Below are 19252 nucleotides of genomic sequence, written 5' to 3' on the forward strand. Positions count from 1 at the left end.
TTATCGCATATCCCACGTTTCCTCCGATATCCATTTTCTTTCTCCTGAATCTATGTCTACTTCCAATCGTACATTCAGCAGTCTCATGCAAAACTTTGTTCACATCCTCCCACATCTCATCTACACTTCTCTCCCCCTCTTCCAACGTTTCCAACACCAAAAACCTATTTCTGCATTCTAATCTAGAATTCTCCTCCTTTCTTCTCCTTCCCTTCTAAGCTTAACAATATCGTATCTACCAACACCAGATTTTTCCTTCTTCTGATTTTTAAGTTTAAACCTTATTTTGCAATGCTGAGTTGATGGTCACTACCAATATCCAAAGCTCCCCGTTTAACATGAACATCTAGCAGAGAGAACTTCTATGCCTCCTACTGATAGCGATGTGATCAATCTGATTTTTATATTTTCACATGGCGACACCCAAGTTGTCTTGTGTATATGTGCAATGCTGAAAGAGTGTGCCCCCGATTGACTAAGTCATTTATGAACAGAAGCTTCCAAACCTCACTCCGTTTTCACTCATCCTACTACCAACTCCCATCTTACCCATACATGCCTCAAATCCCTCATTTGAACAGCCCATTACTGCATTAAAAGTCTCCAACGCAGATCAAAACATCATGTCTGAGGTACCCTTCCTACTCCTTCTTGCAACTTTTCATAAAATGTGTCTTTTCTTTCATCGAGTGCATCATTAGTAGGTGCATAACACACAAACAGACTGATGTTGCCACATGATTTGATTTAAACCGTGCTTATAACAATCGCTCATCTATAGGATCCCACTCACATAAAGCCTTGTTTGCCTTACAACCCAGCAACAATCCTGCTCCCTGATAATGCATTTCCGTCCTGTCGACCAGATATCAATAAACATATACCATCCACTCCAAATCCAACTTATCGACTCCAGTTAATCTGGTTTCTGTCCAGAGCACAAATATCAAAGTCCGTAATTTTTGAAAAACGCTTCACTAACTCATCGATTTTACCGTTATGATTTAAAGCGTTCTCACATTCCAGTTACCAATTTTAATTGTATTTTTTGCATAGAGAAAGGGAATGTTAGAGGAACTGGCAATATTGACATGAAAATGGAGGTTAACCCTGATATAAAGGAAACCAGAGGTTTAGAAGATTGTAATTGAGGCAACCGTGAGATTCTTAGCACCCCCTGCCCATTTAAGGGCTGCACGGGACTGGGGGCCATTATTGTTCTTTCAGAGTCCATCAAGGTTTCTTTGGCTAACTTCCTGAACACCTCGCCATTGTGTTGCAGTCGCAGCAGGCAGCTAACTTGCCTGATTGCCCACACCCGAAAGACCCAGCTATGCTGTAGCCAGTCACGTGCCGGCATGCTTCCCAGCCATTTCACTCTCAAGGAGTTCCTCTGCCTGAGAAAGCAACCACCCCCCTGCTCCCGAGGGCTTTTGATCTGTGTAGGTAGAGGGCAATCACTCCCTCACTAGCCATATACAGTGTATATACAGTGTATAGGCTACACTCCATCCCTCCATCTGATCCTTGGCCTCCCCCTCCCTCTCTTCCTCTCCACCTCACTCACATACACACTCCTCGTTAGTCTCTCACTCTCCATTCTCTCCACATGGCCAAACCACCTCAGTGTGTTTCTCCTAATGCTTCCTTTCACATCCATATCCACACCACAATGCTCCTTCACTTCCTCATTTGTCAGTTTATCTCTCCATGTGACTCCACATGCTCCTCTCATATAACTCGTTTCCACTGCTGTCACTCTTGACTTGTGTCCCTCCAACAAGGTCCAAGCTTCACTTCCATATGTTAAGACTTGGTATCACAATACTGTCATGTAGTAACTTTTTCAATTCCATGCTCACTTCCCTGTTTCTTATCACTGCTTTCAAGGAACCAACAACCTGTATTCCTTCTTGTACCCTTTCAAGCACTTCACCCTCCAAACTTCCATCCTTACTCATCGCATTGCCCAAGTACTTAAACGTACTCAGATTTTCCATTTCCTCCTCATCCAACCTCATTATACACTGACTTCACTTCTCTGGAAGACCATAACTTTACTCTTCCCTGTATTAACCTTTAGATTCCGTTTCTTACACACTCTCCCAAACTCATCTATCAAGCCTTGCAGCTCCCCATCGTCTTCACTTAACAACACAGTATAATCTGCAAACAACAGTACAGGGAGTTTCCAAACATTGTCCTCTCTCATTAGGGCAACTCCAACATGAACTGCCCAACTTTGTGTCTCTTTCATAACCCCATCCATGTACAGATTGAACAACCATGGAAACATGACACATCCCTGTTTCAACCCAACCTTCAAAGAGAAAAATTCACTCACTTCATTATCCACAAGCACTACAGCCTTAGCACCATCATACATACTCTTGACATCATTCAACAACTTCCCATCTACTCTATATTTTCGTAACTCTATCCACAATCCTTGTTTATGCACCCTGTCATATGCTTTCTCCAAATCCTTGAAGGCCACTTACAACTTCCTCCCCTCATCTAGAAATTTTTCCAACTAAGATCTAAGAATGAATATCTGATCTACACAACCTCTTTCCTTCCCTGCCTGTTCTTCTCCAACTAATTCCTCTGTTATTTCCCTAACTCTGTCAATAAGTATCCTACCATATACTTTTCCTATTACTCTAAGAAGACAAATGCCCTTATGACTACCACATACTTCTTTTTCCCCCTTTTCTTTGTACAAGGGAATAATTACATCTGACTTCCAATCCTCCGGGACTCTACCTCCCTCCCATGCCAATCTGCACATCTTCCACATCCATTCTAATGCTATCTCTTCCCCATGCTTCAGCATTTCACCACACACTCCATCAATTCCTGGGGCTTTCCTCAGTTTGACTTTCTTCATTGCTTCCACAACTTCCATCCTACTGATTTCTTCCTCTCTTCTCATATCCGTCCTTCTCCCAGCCATTCCCCAGCCACTTTTAATGGCATTACTTTCATTCTCTATGTTCAACAATTCCTTAAAGTGTTCTCACCATCTGCTCACTTTTTCTCCCTTCTCCTCTAGCAATCTACCATTTTTATCTTTCACTCCCCTACTAACTTCATTGCCACCCTAACTCTCTTTACCTCTTTCCAGAACATTTTCTTACAGTCCCTCCACTTTACACTCAAATTCCTTCCAAATTCCTCATTCACTCTATTCTTACTCTCCCTTACTTATCTTTTCACCTTTCTCATCCTCTCTACATATAACACTCTCTTCTGTCTCTCAACTTCTTCCAAACCCCTATTGCTCATCCACTCATTATATGCTTTCTTCTTTTGTGCCACAGCCTATCTCACCTCTTCATTGCATCATGCTGATCCTTGCACCCCCATTTCATCTTCTCTTCTCCCAACACACCACCTCACATGCTGCACATATTTCTTTGTGAATATCTTGCACATGCCTTCTACATCTCCCATCTGCTCCAATCCATATTTGCCCAATTGTTCCTCCACTTCTCTCTTATATTTTGCCTTTTTCTCATCCTCTTGTAACCTTTCCACTCTCCATGCATCTACTCCTTCCTCCTGTCCTTCCCTTCTTCTAATTCTCCATTATTCTTGGACCTTGATTCTGACCACCACTTGGTGGTGGTCAGAAAGTCCACTCCCCCTACCTCTATACGCTCTTGCATCCATTACACACCTTCACATCCCTTCATCCACACACACATAATCAATCGTTGCCTTCATTTCATTCAGTTCACCTCCCATCCTTCTCATCACTCGCCATGTATACCTGTGGATCATTTTGTGCCCGAAGAGGGTATTGGCTATTACCAATCCCCTCCCGGCACAAATGTCCGCTAAAGCACAGTCATTCTCATCTATCTCAGCAGGCACACCACACTCACAAACTACTCCATTCACCTTCATATTCCATACTTTACCATTCATATCACCAATCAAAAACACTCTCTCATTCCTTTCAAACTTTTCCATGCACACTTCCACATTTGTCCAAAAGTCTTCTGTCACTCTACTTGCACAATCTTGCGTTGGCACATACACGCACACAGTCGCCCACATTTGTAGTCCAGATTTCAATCTAACCCACACAATCCTTGTGCCAACTGATCCATACTCTCTTATATTCTCCTTCCATCTGTTACTCACAACAATACACACTCCTTCTTTTGCCCTCTCATTCTCACCTACTCCCGCACATATAATCCATTCATATTCCCATTCTCTCACACTCTCACCTCTCCACTTAGTTTAAGTTAATCCACATGCATCCACTTTCGCACCCTCAAGCACCTGGACAATATATCTCTCTTTCACCTCATCATTTGTACCCCTTACATTCCATATCACCATCCGTATCATGTCCTTTGTTCAGTCCTTAGTCGTCACCTTTTGGTCATTCCTGGTCCGAGGCTTCTTGGTCGTATTTTTAGTTGTTTTCCGGGGAGGGGCACTAACCCTCCACCAACCCACTTGCTGTCACGTAGGGATAAAAGGGGAGGGATGGCATCAGGACTAACATCTAGTAGTAAAACAGGCCAAGACTAGGGGGGGAGGTTGCATAAGGGTAGAGCAATGTCACCTCATAGCCCACCTCTCTCTCGAGACCCTCTTGGGCAGGAACCCTACCCAAAAAAAGTGGTGGCAAACTCTCGAGAATGGGGACAAGGAGTGTGCAGAGGTAGTGTACGTCGGGCCACCTAATCCCACACCAGACAGGATGGTGGTGGTTCTTCGTGGGTAGAAAACCTGCTCATCGAGTGCTGCCTTATAGTAGACGGCCAGCTTGGGTACTGCTTTAACTGAGGCCATACTATAGTAGACGAGCCTATTAGTGGTATTCAGACTGAAAGTACTCCCCTTAACTAATGAGGGGGCAGGGTTGGCATAAGGAAGGGAATCCGGCCATAAAAACCGGACTGAACTGCAGTACTGATCCATATTGCGAAGATTGGTCAAACACATTGACCCCATAAAAAAGTTTTAAGAGATGGAAAGATAAAGAAGAACAATCAAGAAGGGGAAGTTACAGAACACTGGACCGAATAAGAGGAAGGAGTATACGAACACATCACGGCAAAGATGATGAAATGGAATGGCATGCACGAAACAATGGTATAGGTCTGAAATCATAAGACACAGAAGAATAATAGAGTGTATGTAAGGAAAATGAAAAAAAAATATATATATCACTTAAAGTTAGGGATGGGATAGGATGGAGCCAGTATATGAGAGAGAGAGAGAGAGAGAGAGAGAGAGAGAGAGAGAGAGAGAGAGAGAGAGAGAGAGAGAGAGAGAGAATGGGGGGGAGGTGGGGGCAAGCAGAAAAGCAGGGAACCTCACAGACAGACAGATATGACAAAAACTCTGGCATAAAAGATTATGAGTCCACACACACACACACACACACACACACACACACACACACACACACACACACACACACACACACACACACACTGGGGAATCCTAGGCTCAACATTCGTACAATAATTTTCGTTGTCGAGGTAAAGGCTGGCTGAAGTACACTAATGCATATTTAAATACTCGTGCATGACGGTAATATGGACATTAGTAGTATTATGCATATTCATAAACATTTTGCTGCTCATATATATGTAACCATACTATGTAACCATACCTTGTAACCATACATTGATATTTTCTTGAACTTGCAAACTAATGCTGACAGTATATAAGTGTATAAGTTAACAGTATATGTATCTACTGGTGTGTGGATGCCTACATGACGATTAATGCACGTATCAGCAAAGACTGAAGAATGCTAACACATGCAAAACGCCCTCCAAGCTGCTTCCCGCACCACTCTCGTTCTTGTGGACAGTCGAAGGGCTGGCATTGAACAGGTTGGACCTGTGTTTGTCTTCTACAAATAAACTCCCGTTGAAACTACATTTTCAGTTTAAGAGGCTGCCTTTTGGATTAAAGAATGCTTCATGGGTATTCATGAAACTCATTCATTCAGTCTTTAGTGGCATGATTGGCCACTCTCTTTTTGCCTACTTGAATGATACAGTTGTAGTGAGCAAGTCTATCCCTGAATATTTTGCCAAGTTTCAACAAGTATTTGATTGCCCTCAGATGGCTGGTCAAAAGATTAACCTCAGCAAATGTGAGTTGCTATGAAAGAGAGTTAAATTTCTTGGCCATGTGGCTGATGCTGCGGTATTCATACTACTGAAGATACAGTAAGATTACAGCGGTCATTAACGTCCCAGAACCTACAAGTTCAGATGATGTAAGGAGTTTTCTTGGGTTGAATGGTTAATACTGGCGAGTTATTAAAGGGTATGCACATATCGCCGCTCCTCTGACTCAGCTACTAAAGAAAAATACATCTTTTGTGTGGACTGAAGATCAGTCACAAGCTTTCGAAGCACTGAAAGTAGCCCTTGTAAATGACTCAGCCGTGGCTTTCCCTGATAATACTAAACCCGTCCTTTTGTGCACGGATGCATCAGGCGCAGGAATTGGTGCAGTACTGATGCAACTAGATCAGGCAACAAGGAAACGTGTAATAGCATATGCTAGTTGCTCCCTGAGCCCCGCAGAACGTAATTACAGTGTTACTGATTTGGAAGCCCTGGCAGTGGTCTGGTCCCTGAAACATTTAAGAGATATAGTATATGGTTACCCAGTGCATAACCAGACAGACCACCTCCCTCTTTGTGATTTGTTCAAGAGAAGGAACCTTACAGGTCGACTGGCTCGAAGCTCAGTCATCATCGAAGACTTTAATCTAGCCTTTCAATACGTGCTGGGGATATCGAATGTACAATAGTTGCAGACACCCTTTCACGCCATGTTGCGGTGGCAGTCTAATCATATCAGCCAAATGAAACTTCTAGCACCACCTTAATCTCCGAGATCGTTCAGAAATGTCAGTGCAAAGACCCTGTATGGTCCAAGTTAATTTGTTTCCTGGAATCGGGAGAGAATTCGACCTTACCTACTCTGCCAGTGCCAATAGATGAGTTAATTAAATAATGGTACCTTGTACAGGAATACATTACATATAGGAAAGAACATACGCAATAGGTAAGTACACCAACTAGTTGCCCCTATTGACATAATACCTGTGGTACTTCAGATCGTTCATAACACTCCTCATGCATCTCATCCTGGTAAAGATCTATGTTTGAGACAAATACGTCTTGGATATTACTGGCCAACTATGCGTCAAGACATTAACGTGCACTGTGACTCTTGCATTTCCTGTCGTTGCCACAAAGGATCAGCCGGATCTCCTGCACTGCTCTTGAAATATGCAGTTGCATCACGCCCTTGGGAAACTATCTCTATCGACCTCCTTAAATTACCTCTTACAGAACATGGTGCGGAGTATTTATTCGTAGCAGTTGATCACTTCTCACGCTATTGTGTCCTTGTGGCTCTCCCAGATAAGACCACGAAGGCCAGGACACGTGCTTTCATTGACCATGTCATTTGCACATTCACTACACCGTTTACTATTATTACAGAAAATGGCACAGAGTTTAACAAAAGTTTCCTGGTAGAAATTGGTAAGCAATACAACATCAACAAATGGAATGTTATTCCCAATCATCCAGCTTCCAATAACCCTGTAGAGCACCACAACCGGAAGGTTTTGGATTGTTAAAGACCTCTAGGATCGCAAAGTGCGTCCTGGGATGAATGGATACCCCAAGTTGCAGCCTTTATAAATAGTTCCATCAGTGCCTCTATTGGCAAATCTCCCTTCTTTGTGTTACATGGGTTCGATAAAGACCTCCCATAGTCCATGTTATCATCAAGGCCTGTTCCCCTGTATACTATGTATGAATATGTAAAAGTGAAAATGTCAAATTTCCAGAAAATACATCAGTATGTACAAGCAAATCTGGCTTCATCTCAGAAGAGCATGTTGCAAAGCCAGCATAAGTCTACCTCATCTATCAGTATCAAAATTGGAGATGTGGTCTTTGCTCGTTAACTTACGTGTACATCTAAATTGGGTGACAAATCTACTGGTCCACACCGCGTGATAACTGAACAGGGTAACAAGTCTGAAATACTGGAATTGTCAAGTAGAGATACGAAGTGGGTGCATGCGGACAAATTTAAATGTGCAAGAGGACTGGTGTTGGAGGAGTCACTTACACAAACTACATCTACTTCTCCCAGTTCTCCTATTCCTCAATCTGAACCCTCATCACACACACCTTTCCCTCCCTCCCAGCTCAGCCAATGAATATAGATCCAAGTTGTGCACACTGCACGCAAACTTCCTGTTTCTTGCATATTCACCACCTCTTAATCATCACCATTAATTCGAACTTATTATATAGGTAAGATGTTTGAGGTCCAACTGCTGGCAGTGCTGACCCTAATAGGGACAGGGTTGGGTGAGGATGATGGTGGAGTGCGTCCCAGGGCCTTGGTCGGCTCAGGAGGCGATATAATGATGATAGAATATCTAGCCTCCCTGCGTTACAATCTCGAGCCCTTGGCCGACGTAGTTATCGCCCTGCCTCACTATACACGCCAACTGGATGAGATATGGACCCTCTTATCAACCACTGTGGGGAACCACAACCCGGATGCATTCTGGTACCCTCTTTATTTACCAATTTGTTCGAAGCTTGAGTATATTAAAACACAGTTCTCCCACTTATATGACACATACTCCAGCCAGTCACCTGTAGGCTGTTCACGTGTAAAGCATGGTCCCTTTGACCTTGAGGGAGAGAGTTTAAGTGGCTTAATTGGAGTAGCAACATCTTGTAACCTCTCTGATCCGACCTTGCTCGGTTACCCGGTGCCCTCGAGTCTCAAAATCGAGTAATAAATGTTCAACACATTATGCTACAGAAGATCACGCCCCACTTACGTGATGTTACATACACCTTAAACACCTTCACACGAACTCTGAAGAAGATAATTTCAAAAATTAACATTGTCCCAGAGTTCCTATATTCATACTATACATGGACAACCTGCAACTCTCCCTAGACTCTCTTACTCCCAAGACACTATCTTAATTCGTACTCTACTTGATGCTGTCAGTGGTAGTGTCACTGCAGACTTGTTCATATCTCTCATCATCATTCTGTATTGGAATGGGCTTGCTCTGCTTTTGACTTGTCTCCATTGCTTTCGTTCTCCTCTCTAAAATTCTACTCTCCAGTAGTTTTTTTTTTTTTTTTTTTTTTTTTTTTATGTGTCCGACTCTGGGCAAAGGCTTCAGAGCCTATTGCTTGGGGGCACTGACCTATCCCAAGGCCCAGTAGTCCTCCTACACCTCCACATGTCACCACTTCGGCGCTAACACCCACCATCCATATTGAATACATGCTAGGGCTGTCTCATACAGGATTGGTGTATTGGTATTAGCGGGGGTATTTTTACGACATGTCGGCGGGTCATCTGGTAGATCAGGAAAGTCTGCTTTTAGGAAATTCAAATCCTCAAACTGTTCCCTGCCCCAGCCGGGATTCGATCCTGGGACCATTAGGACCGCAGGCCGCCATTAGGACCGCAGGCCTTGAGGCCACCTTCCTCACTAAATACATTGTCGTTCATATTCCGATCCTATATGTCAAACTATACATGGAGGAGACTGTAGCACCAGTCGAGCAGGGGAGTACTTTCAAGGTGGATGGAAAGCTGATGACAGGGAGGGCTGGAGCTCCCGTTTCATCAGCTCAGGACTAGTTCCTGACCATCCCCATTTGCTGAACTTTTGCAGTGCATCAGTAACACAGAGAGTACGCCAGCATGCTCTCCGGTATAAGTTTCTCTAACTGTCAGCACCAAACTACATGCACAGCACACACTACACTACTTTTTCAAAATTATAAAAGGAAAATGGCATCAATAAATCATGCCTCGGAGTCCCCGGGAGGGGGGGCCATATATTCCCCCACCATCCGCCCCTCTCCCGGTGACGACTCAGAGAGATGCCTGGAGCCACTGTCTGACTCACTTCTTAATTTCTGCAACATTTGCGGCCTTTCCTCTAACTTTCTCTCTGTTGAACACCACCTCTCCTCCTCTACACCTCAGCTTCTCTTCTTGACAGAGACTAAGCTGTCTGAGGCAACTGACAGCAAACACTTTTCTGTTTCCTCCAACTTTCTCTATACTCATTTCAAAGCCAAAAGTGGCGGTTGTATATGTGTATGCAATGACTTATCTTGTTCTTGTGTTCCTGAACTTGATTCTTCTGAATTCTCTACTCTCTGGGTTCGGCTTTCTTGTCATTCTCTGACTAAATATATCTGTGCTGTTTAGTTACCTCCTAATTCTACTGACTATGAAAAATTCTTCGACTATCTTGCTTCTACGATGGAACACATTCTATCCATTTCTCCTTTCTCTGAAATCTCCATTCTAGGAGATTTCAATGTTCACCACCACCTTTGGCTCTCATCTCCTTTCACTGGTCCACCTGGTGAACAAGCCTACATCTTTTCTATCCTTAATGACCTAGAGCAGCTTGTACAGCACCCTACCCATATCCCTGACTGCCTCGGAGAGAGCTCCGACATACTTGATCTCTTCCTTACAACTAATCCTTCTGCTTACACTATTAATCATTTCTCTCCGTTGGGCTCCTCCAATCACAACCTTACAGTATTACCTTAACCTGTCCTATTGCTCCAGTACGGCTGTGGACCCTCTGATGAAACATCGTCTGTGGCACTTTGGAGCTGCAGATTGGGAGGCCCTCAGGCAGTACTTCTATGATTTTCCCTGGAATAATTATTGCTTCCATGGCCGGGAGCCATCTGAATGTGCCTTGCACATTACGGAGGTCATTCTTTCAGGCATGGAAGCATACATTCCCTTCTCATATCCTTTGACTTATGCTAGAAAGCCTTGGTTTAATCATGCTTGTTCTATTGCTGTCCACAATAAGGAGAGGGCCTATAAAATGTGCCAGAGCCAACCCACCCCTGAATCACATCTTGTTTATGTTTCTGCCCGGAATTGTGCTAAGGCTGTTCTTCGCTCTGTTGAAAATAATTTTGTCCGTACTAAATGCTCTCAAACTCTCCAACTCGAATTCTTCCTGTTCCTTCTGGCACCTTGCCAAAAACCTTTCTAACAACTTTACCTCATTATCCCCCCTTCCTCTTTTCTATTCTGATGGCTCTGTAGCTATTTCTTCTACTGATAAAGCAGACCTCTTCGCTCAGACTTTCTTCTCCAATTCCACCTTAGACGATTCCGGGGCTATTCCTACATCACTTCCTCCCCTCTGACTTCCTCATGGATGACATTAAAATATCTTCAGCTGATATATTTTCTGCCATCACTGGCCTCAATACTAACAAGGCATATGGGCCTGATGAAGTCCCTCCTATTGTCCTCAAGAACAGTACTTCTGTGCTTACACCCTGCTTGGGTAAACTCTTTGCCTTTGTCTGTCAACTTGTACCTTTCTTTCTTGCTGGAAGTTTGCTCTCATTCAGCCAGTCCCAAAGGAGGGTGACCATTCCCAACCCTTTAACTATCGTCCAATTGCTTTAACATCCTGTGTCTCAAAAGTTTTCGAGTCAGGTCTTAACAAAAAAAATTTTAAGGCATCTTTCCTATCACAACCTTCTTTCTGATCGTCAGTATGGGTTCCATCAGGGGTGTTCCACTGGCGATCTTCTCACCTACCTTTCAGACTCCTAATCATCCTCCTTTCGGGACTCTGGCGAAAGCTTTGCCATTGCACTTGACATCTCAAAGGCTTTCGATCGAGTCTGGCATAAATCTTTAATTTAAAAACTACCCTCTCACGGTTTCTCTCCTTCTATCTGTGCCTTCATTTCTAGCTTCCTTTCTGCTTGTTCTATAGCCGGGGTTGTAGACGGCCATCATTCTTCTAGGTCTATCAACAGTGGTCTTCCTCATGGCTCTGTCCTATCACCAACTCTCTTCCTTTTATTCATCAATGACCTTCTAGGTTGTACATCTAACCCTATCCACTCGTATGCTGATGATTCCACCCTTCACCTTTCCATTCGGTTCCCGTAACGTCCATCTCAGCAGTTACTTCAACAAACAAGGATGAGGTAATGGCACACCTAATGTCTGACTTGGCTCATATCTCTGACTGGGGTAAAAATAATCTTGTTGCTTTTAATGCATCAAAAACTCAGATTTTACACCTATCAATCTGACACAATCTTCCACAGTAGTACCCACTAATGTTTAATAATATACAGCTCAATCCTGCATCATCCTTGAACATGCTTGGGGTTTCATTCACTTGGGGCTTCTCTTGGAAAGATCATATTGCATTTCTTGTAAAATCTGCTTCCAAGAGATTAGGTGTGCTAAGCCGACTCCGTACCTTCTTTACCCCTGAACAGTTGTTGACTTTATACACAGGTTTTATTCGCCCCTGTTTAGAGTCCAACTTTCATGTGTGGGGACTCTCCCCACATACAACTCTTCTCAACAGGGTGGAGTCAAAGGCTTTTTGTCTTATCAGCTCTCCTCCTCTTACTGGCTCCTTTCAACCTCTGTCTCTTCGTTGCATTGTTGCATCTTTATGTCTTTTCTATCATTACTTCCATGGTCACTGCTCCTCTGAACTGTCTGCCTGCATCCCTCCACCTCTACGCACCCGTCTAACAACAAATGTTGTTGCAAGAGTTAACCGTTACTCCTAGTCCTTCATTAACGCAACATGTCAACTCTGGAACTGTCTCCCTCTGTCTGTATTTCCTACTTCCTATAATCTCCAGTCTTTCAAACGCGGTTGTCCAGGCATTCGAAATGAACGGATCTTGAATTTGGCTCTCTTTTGTATTGTTTTTGTTATTTCTTGGAAGGAACGGTTTGCGGCCTCCTGGCCTTTGGTTCCTTCTTTCTTGCATAAAGACAAACTCCGTTCGACCATCACACTCAATCTCTTCCTGACTATTAAATTTCCGTTATTATTCAATTTTTCCTTATTGTAGGTCTCTGTTTTCTTGGAGTTTTTCCTCTTAACCCACGATCGTCTCTCCATTGCTTTCACATCCTACAGTGATTTCGACAAATGCCCTTTCCTTACACTTAATTCTTGTCTTTGTGTTGCCTACCTTCTGGATATTCTTCCTAGTACCTCCGCGCCCTGCGAATCTGCACTGGCTCACAACCATTCTGTACACTCTGCCGTTCCTTTATTCTGGCTCCCCAACTCTAGGTGCATCATGTTCGCATGAACCATACCCAGTTCTTCTTCTCATCTGTCCTAATCTCTGTTAGTATCATGTGTCCTGGAACTTCTGCTCGTTCAGTACCTGGTAGTGGTCTCTATAAAGTGCCTGACTACTGTACAGTTAAATCAGAATCTGTGATTTCCTATGCCACTCGTTATCATCAGGCCGTACGCAATCACACATAAATCTTTCAACCCATCACCATGACTTCTTGTCTCCCTTTGACAATCTATCCATCATCTCTGCAAACTTGAGTATGTTAGACTTTCTCAACCAGAGGGATTTAGTTATGGATCAATTTTGCATGGCCTTCAGCCGTTCGTGGGCACATCTAGTCTTTGTGTTTCTCCCATTGGCTATCTCCTTTCTGGATTCATTCTGACCATTTGTGCATTGCATTCTTGTGTTATGAAAATGGAATGCAGACAGCATGAAATCTGCTTCACAACAAGATTAGTATAGCCACCACAGGACGTTGAAGCTGGCCGTACTTAGTATCACCTCATACGACTGCAAAAAGTGCCAAAAGAATCATATGGCAAATGTAGAAAGTAAACTGACAAGTTGAAAGGTACAGTGACAGCCCCGAAAAATGAATGAAATTAAGTGATATAATGGAAAAGGATGATAGATAAAAAACAAACAAACTAAAGAACAAGGGAACAGAAAGATAACAAAATAATAACACTGAAAAAAAAAGGAAAGACAAAATGAACATTAAATATCGTGAAAATGACACAAGGAACAATACTCACAACTGACAAAATGGAAAAAGAAGTGTGAACATATCCAGACAATCCTTGTGTGCTCCAATGTTAAAAAATCACTATTCCATGTATCATTATAATATATCTGTAAAAATGGACTTCAACTGTTGAGTGATGAAGAATGCTAATCTATATTATTACTTGAAATGCTATATCCATTATAGACATATTACTCTTCCATTTATAAATTACTGGGTTTCCCACTTGACTCACATGGCCATGTATTGTAAATAATGTATTCCAATTTAATCCTACTACTTATATAGGGACATTATACCTTATAATTATTATCAATCCAAGTACTTAGAAATTTAAACTCACTCCCCTCAAATATTCTTACTAATTAAATACTTTGTATGATAATGGCTCATTGTGTCAGAAGACACCATCTTAATTATATGGGGGAACATTGTAACCATACTATGTAACCATACCTTGTAACCGTACCTTTATACTGCAACCATACATTGATAATCTCTTGAACATACAAAGTAGAACTAACAGTGTATATGTGTATAAGTTAACAGTATATGAATCTACTAGTGTATGGGTGCCTACGTGAGGATTAGTGGACGTATCAGCAAAGTTTGAAGTATGCTAACACTTGCGTAACACCCTCCAACCCGGCTACCCGCACTGCTCTCAATCTGTGAACTCTGTGGAGAGTCGAGGGGCTGGCATAGAACGGGATGAACCTGTGTTTGTCATCTCAAAATAAACTCCCGTTGAAACTACATCAAGACCTCTGAATTACTCCTAACTAGTTATACGAGAGGGGTGAAACATACCGGTATAACCCATCTTCACAGGGAAGCGTCTCGAGTCAGAATGTTATTTTGCTGCCATATATTGGTAAGGTCTACGAAGATGGAGGACTCCACACCCTTATCTCTGTCTATATTTGTTTATTATCTCGCCCGGGCGGAGTCCGACGAGGTATTTTTTTGGTTGAGTTTGTTTATTTGTTTACTTGTTTCTGTCTTTTTTAGCAACATTACGGTAAATGGAAGAATGAAATTACATGAAACTTTCAGGATATGTGGGCACTGGTCCCAAAAGAAAGTGTTTAAATTTTGGAGGTAACCGAGTAACCCTGAAAGAAAAAAATCAAGGTCACGAAGTTTCAGAGGGCTATAATTTGAAAACGGTTGAAAATAGACATAATTACTATTATGAATATACAGGAACTCGATATGGGTTTTCATTTGGTGCCAAGACTTTTAACCTTGAATAACCCTGAAAGGTCAACTCAAGGTCACGGATATTCAGGGGGGCTATAACTCATCTCTGTTTCCTCCATCGCTTCCTCCCTTTGACTTTCTCATGGCTGACATTAAAATTTCTTCAGCTGATGTATTTTCTGCCATTGCTGGCCTCAGTACTAACAAGGCATATGGACCTGATGGAGTCCCGTCTGTTGTTCTCAAGAACTGTGCTTCTGTGCTTACACCCTGTCTAGGCAAGCTCTTTCACCTTTGTCTATCAACTTGTATTCCTTCTTGCTGGAAGTTTGCTCTCATTCAGCCAGTCTCAAAGAGGGGTGACCATTCCCAACGCTCTAACTATCGTCCAATTGCTTTAACATCCTGTATCTCAAAAGTTTTCTAGTCAATTCTTAATAGAAAAATTTTAAAGCATCTTTCCTGTCACAACCTTCTTTCTGATCGTCAGTATGGGTTCTGTCAGGGACGCTTCACTGGCAATTTTTTCACCTACCTTTCAGACTCCTGGTCATCCTCCTTTCGGAACTTTGGCGAAAACTTTGCCACTGCACTTGACATCTCTAAGGCTCTCGATCGAATCTGGCATAAATCTTTAATTTCCAAACTGCCCTCTTACAGTTTCTATCCTTCTATATGTGCCTTCATCTCTGGCTTCCTTTCTGGTCGTTCTATAGCCGTTGTTGTAGACGGCCATCGTTCTTCTCTTAGATCTATCAACAGTGGTGTTCCACAGGGCTCTGTCCTATCACCAACTCTCTTCCTTTTATTCATCAATGACCTTCTAAGCTATACATCTAACCCTATCCACTCATTATGCTGATGACTCCACCCTTCACCTTTCCATTCGGTTCCTGCAACGTCAATCTCAGAAGTTACTTCAACAAACAATGGATGAAGCTATGGCACACCTAATGTCTGACTTGGCTCGTATCTCTGACTGGGGTAAAAATAATCTGGTTGTTTTTAATGCAACAAAGACTCAGTTTTTACACCAATCAGCCCAACAAAATCTTCCACAGGTAGTCCCACTAATAATATTCAGTTTAATCCTGCATCTTCCTTGAACATGCTTGGCGTTTCATTTACTCAGGACTTGTCTTGGATAGATCATATTACATCTCTTGTAAAATCTGCTTCCAAGAGATTAGGTGTGTTAAGCCGACTCCATCCCTTCTTTACCCCTGCACAATTGTTAGCTCTATACAAGGGTTTTATCCGCCCCTGTGTGGAGTACAACTCTCATGTGAGGGGAGGCTTCCAACATACAGCTCTTCTCAGTAGAGTGGAGTCAAAGGCTTTTCATCACATTAACTCTCCTCCTCTTACTGACTCTGTTCAAACTGTCTCTTCATCGCACTGTTGCAAATTTATCTCTTTTCTATCTCTACTTCAATGGTCACTGCTCCTCTGAACTGTCTGCATGCATTCCTCCACTTCTACAACGGGCGCGTAACACCCATCTAGCAGCAAACTCTCATCCCTTTTCTGTCCAACTCTCTAATGCAAGAGTTAATCGTTACTCCTAGTCCTTCATTTATGTAACAGGTCAACTCTGAAACTGTCTCCCTCTGTCTGTATTTCCTGCTTCTTATGATCTGCAGTCTTTCAAACGCAGTGTGTCCAGGCATTTCGAAATGACTGGATCTTGAATTTGGCCCTTTCTCTGGTATTTTGTTTTTCTCTTGGAAGGAACAACAATTGTGGGCTCGCGGCCTTTGGTTCCTTCTTCGTCGCATAAAAAAAAAACTATTATCAGCATACTGTAAATCCCATATAGGTTTTTAATTGGTACCTTGACCTTTGACCGAAAGTGATTTTGATAGGTCAAATTCAGGGTCACAGGCATTCAGGGGGCTATACCTTGAAACTCGTTAAGATAGGGATATATACTATTACCAAGATATAGGAAGTCTCATTCCAGCTTTCATTTGACAGCATGGCCTTTGACCTTGAGTGCCCCTGAAAGGTCAAACGCAAGATCACAGATTTTCAGAGGGCGTAACTTGAATACATTTGCGCCATTACCTTAGACTTTAATTGTGCACTGACAGTATATGGCAGAAACGAGTCAGTATTTAACAGGAATAAAATAACTGTTGTTGGCCAAGGTTTGTTGTGCCTGACACCATATCTGTGTTAAGCAAAATGAGTAGGGTAATATTCTTCCACTCAAATATTCAGGAAATTTTATAAATACACAATCCATATAGGGGCATCATTTCAATTTTCTTTGGGGGGGGGGGGGCATAGGCTATTTAGGAGGCCCCCCTACCCCCACCTTCCCACATGGGTGGGGTGGCGAACGAGCATTTTGAAGTCACATGGAAAGCTATATTTAGGGAATTAAAGCAGTATATACTGTATATAATTATTTGTTAAACCAATTACTTCCTGACACACACACTAATGGATATTCTAGCACTGGCAGTATGTCTGTATGAAGTTGAATATGTAATTTAAGTGCACAGTGAAGTACATATCATTGCATTATTTGCTAATGACCTTGGATAATAGACCAAACAGCAATTGAAATATTTGTATTGGCGAAAGCTTAAACTGACTTCATTGTTATAGCCTAATGAAAAGATAATGACTATAAAACTGAGAATGAAAAGATGTCAACTTGTAACTGAAATAAAAATGGAAAGCTTTAAGCTTACTAGCCCCCAAAATACCATGAACGATATAATGTGAAAAAGTTAGCTCTACACTAAGAGGTGGGAGAAATAAAATGATGGTTTTTAAATTTGGAAGAGGCTCAGGTAAGAATATATTAGTTTCAGAATTCATTGGAGAAAATTGAAGACTAAACTACGTATATTTATTGGACTGAAAAATGATTAAACTACTGCAACAGATATCTCCGTGATCTCTGCTTTGCAAAACTATCAACCAGGGTGTTAAAGTTAAGATTTTTAACAAGTTCCTTTTCTGAGGCCACAAGTAGCAAGTCACTTAAGCGATCATTTCTCACTGAGATTCTTAGATATGTCTTAACTGAGCTAAGTACCGAAAAAAAATCGTTATCTGTCTTGACTGAGCTAAGTACTGAAAAAAGTCGTTCATTGCCTGCAGTTACTGGAAGGGTGATAAGAATTTTGACAATTTTCACTATTTCTGAATACGCACAATCTAATAAGTTTGAGTTCATATAATTCAGATTCTTTGACTTGTCACTCTTACTTAGAAAATGTCTTTTTGCGACAGATATTTGGGAAACTAGAAGAATTTCATCTATGTATATATCTTTGTAAGACAGTACTATAATAGAAAGCTTCTCATATTCTAGAAAGTCTCTTGAACTGCAATGAAGTGCATTCATTGTTTCTATTAGGGGCATGTTTTGTGTGAAGCGAATATCACGCTCTGAGAGAAATCAATCGAATATATCAAAATAGGTTCTTTTGGTTTCAGTCTTTGGAGCAATACAATTATTACTCACCTCATTTCTCCCTAGAGCTGAATCAGTTAAGAAGCTCTTTAGTCTTGATGATACCTTCTGAATTCTCTTAGGTCTGCTCAACTAATCTGAATTTTCCAAGTTGGTATCAGTCTCACATGAAGCAAAATCTGTAGCTTTGTCAACAATATCAGAGAAAGCCTCGTCCGTTCTCAAAACCTGCAGTTCTTTAATAGTTGAATGTATGAGAGAGCAAGCTTCAGATAGTAAGGCTTCCTTTGCTTGAAGCTCACCCGACAAACTACTGGTAACCTTAAGGACTTGTTCAATAATATGTTGATTCATTACGAACCTGAAAAACTCTAACTTTTTGTACAATCCATTTGCCTCTGCTGCAGTTTCTGAATCAGTACCGTCTGGAACTGTATAAAGCACTGATAGCAAACTTCCATAGCGAAGCTTAACCTTTCATATTGACCTATAATAGTAAGACCATCTAGTTACAGTAGGTATTTCTAGAATCAAAACCAGCTTCTGCGCCTCTACGAAAAGTTGGTTCCTTGTGTTACTGTTAGTAATAAATGTGTAGAGTGTGTTAATAACTGAAAAAAAATGAAGACAGGACACTGGTGTTCTTTATGCATTCGCCCAGTACTAAATTCAGCCTGTGTG

Source organism: Coenobita brevimanus, chromosome 38 (genome assembly GCF_032717465.1).
Source record: "Coenobita brevimanus isolate Jiangsu-jjx chromosome 38, ASM3271746v2, whole genome shotgun sequence".
NCBI lineage: Eukaryota > Metazoa > Arthropoda > Malacostraca > Decapoda > Coenobitidae > Coenobita > Coenobita brevimanus.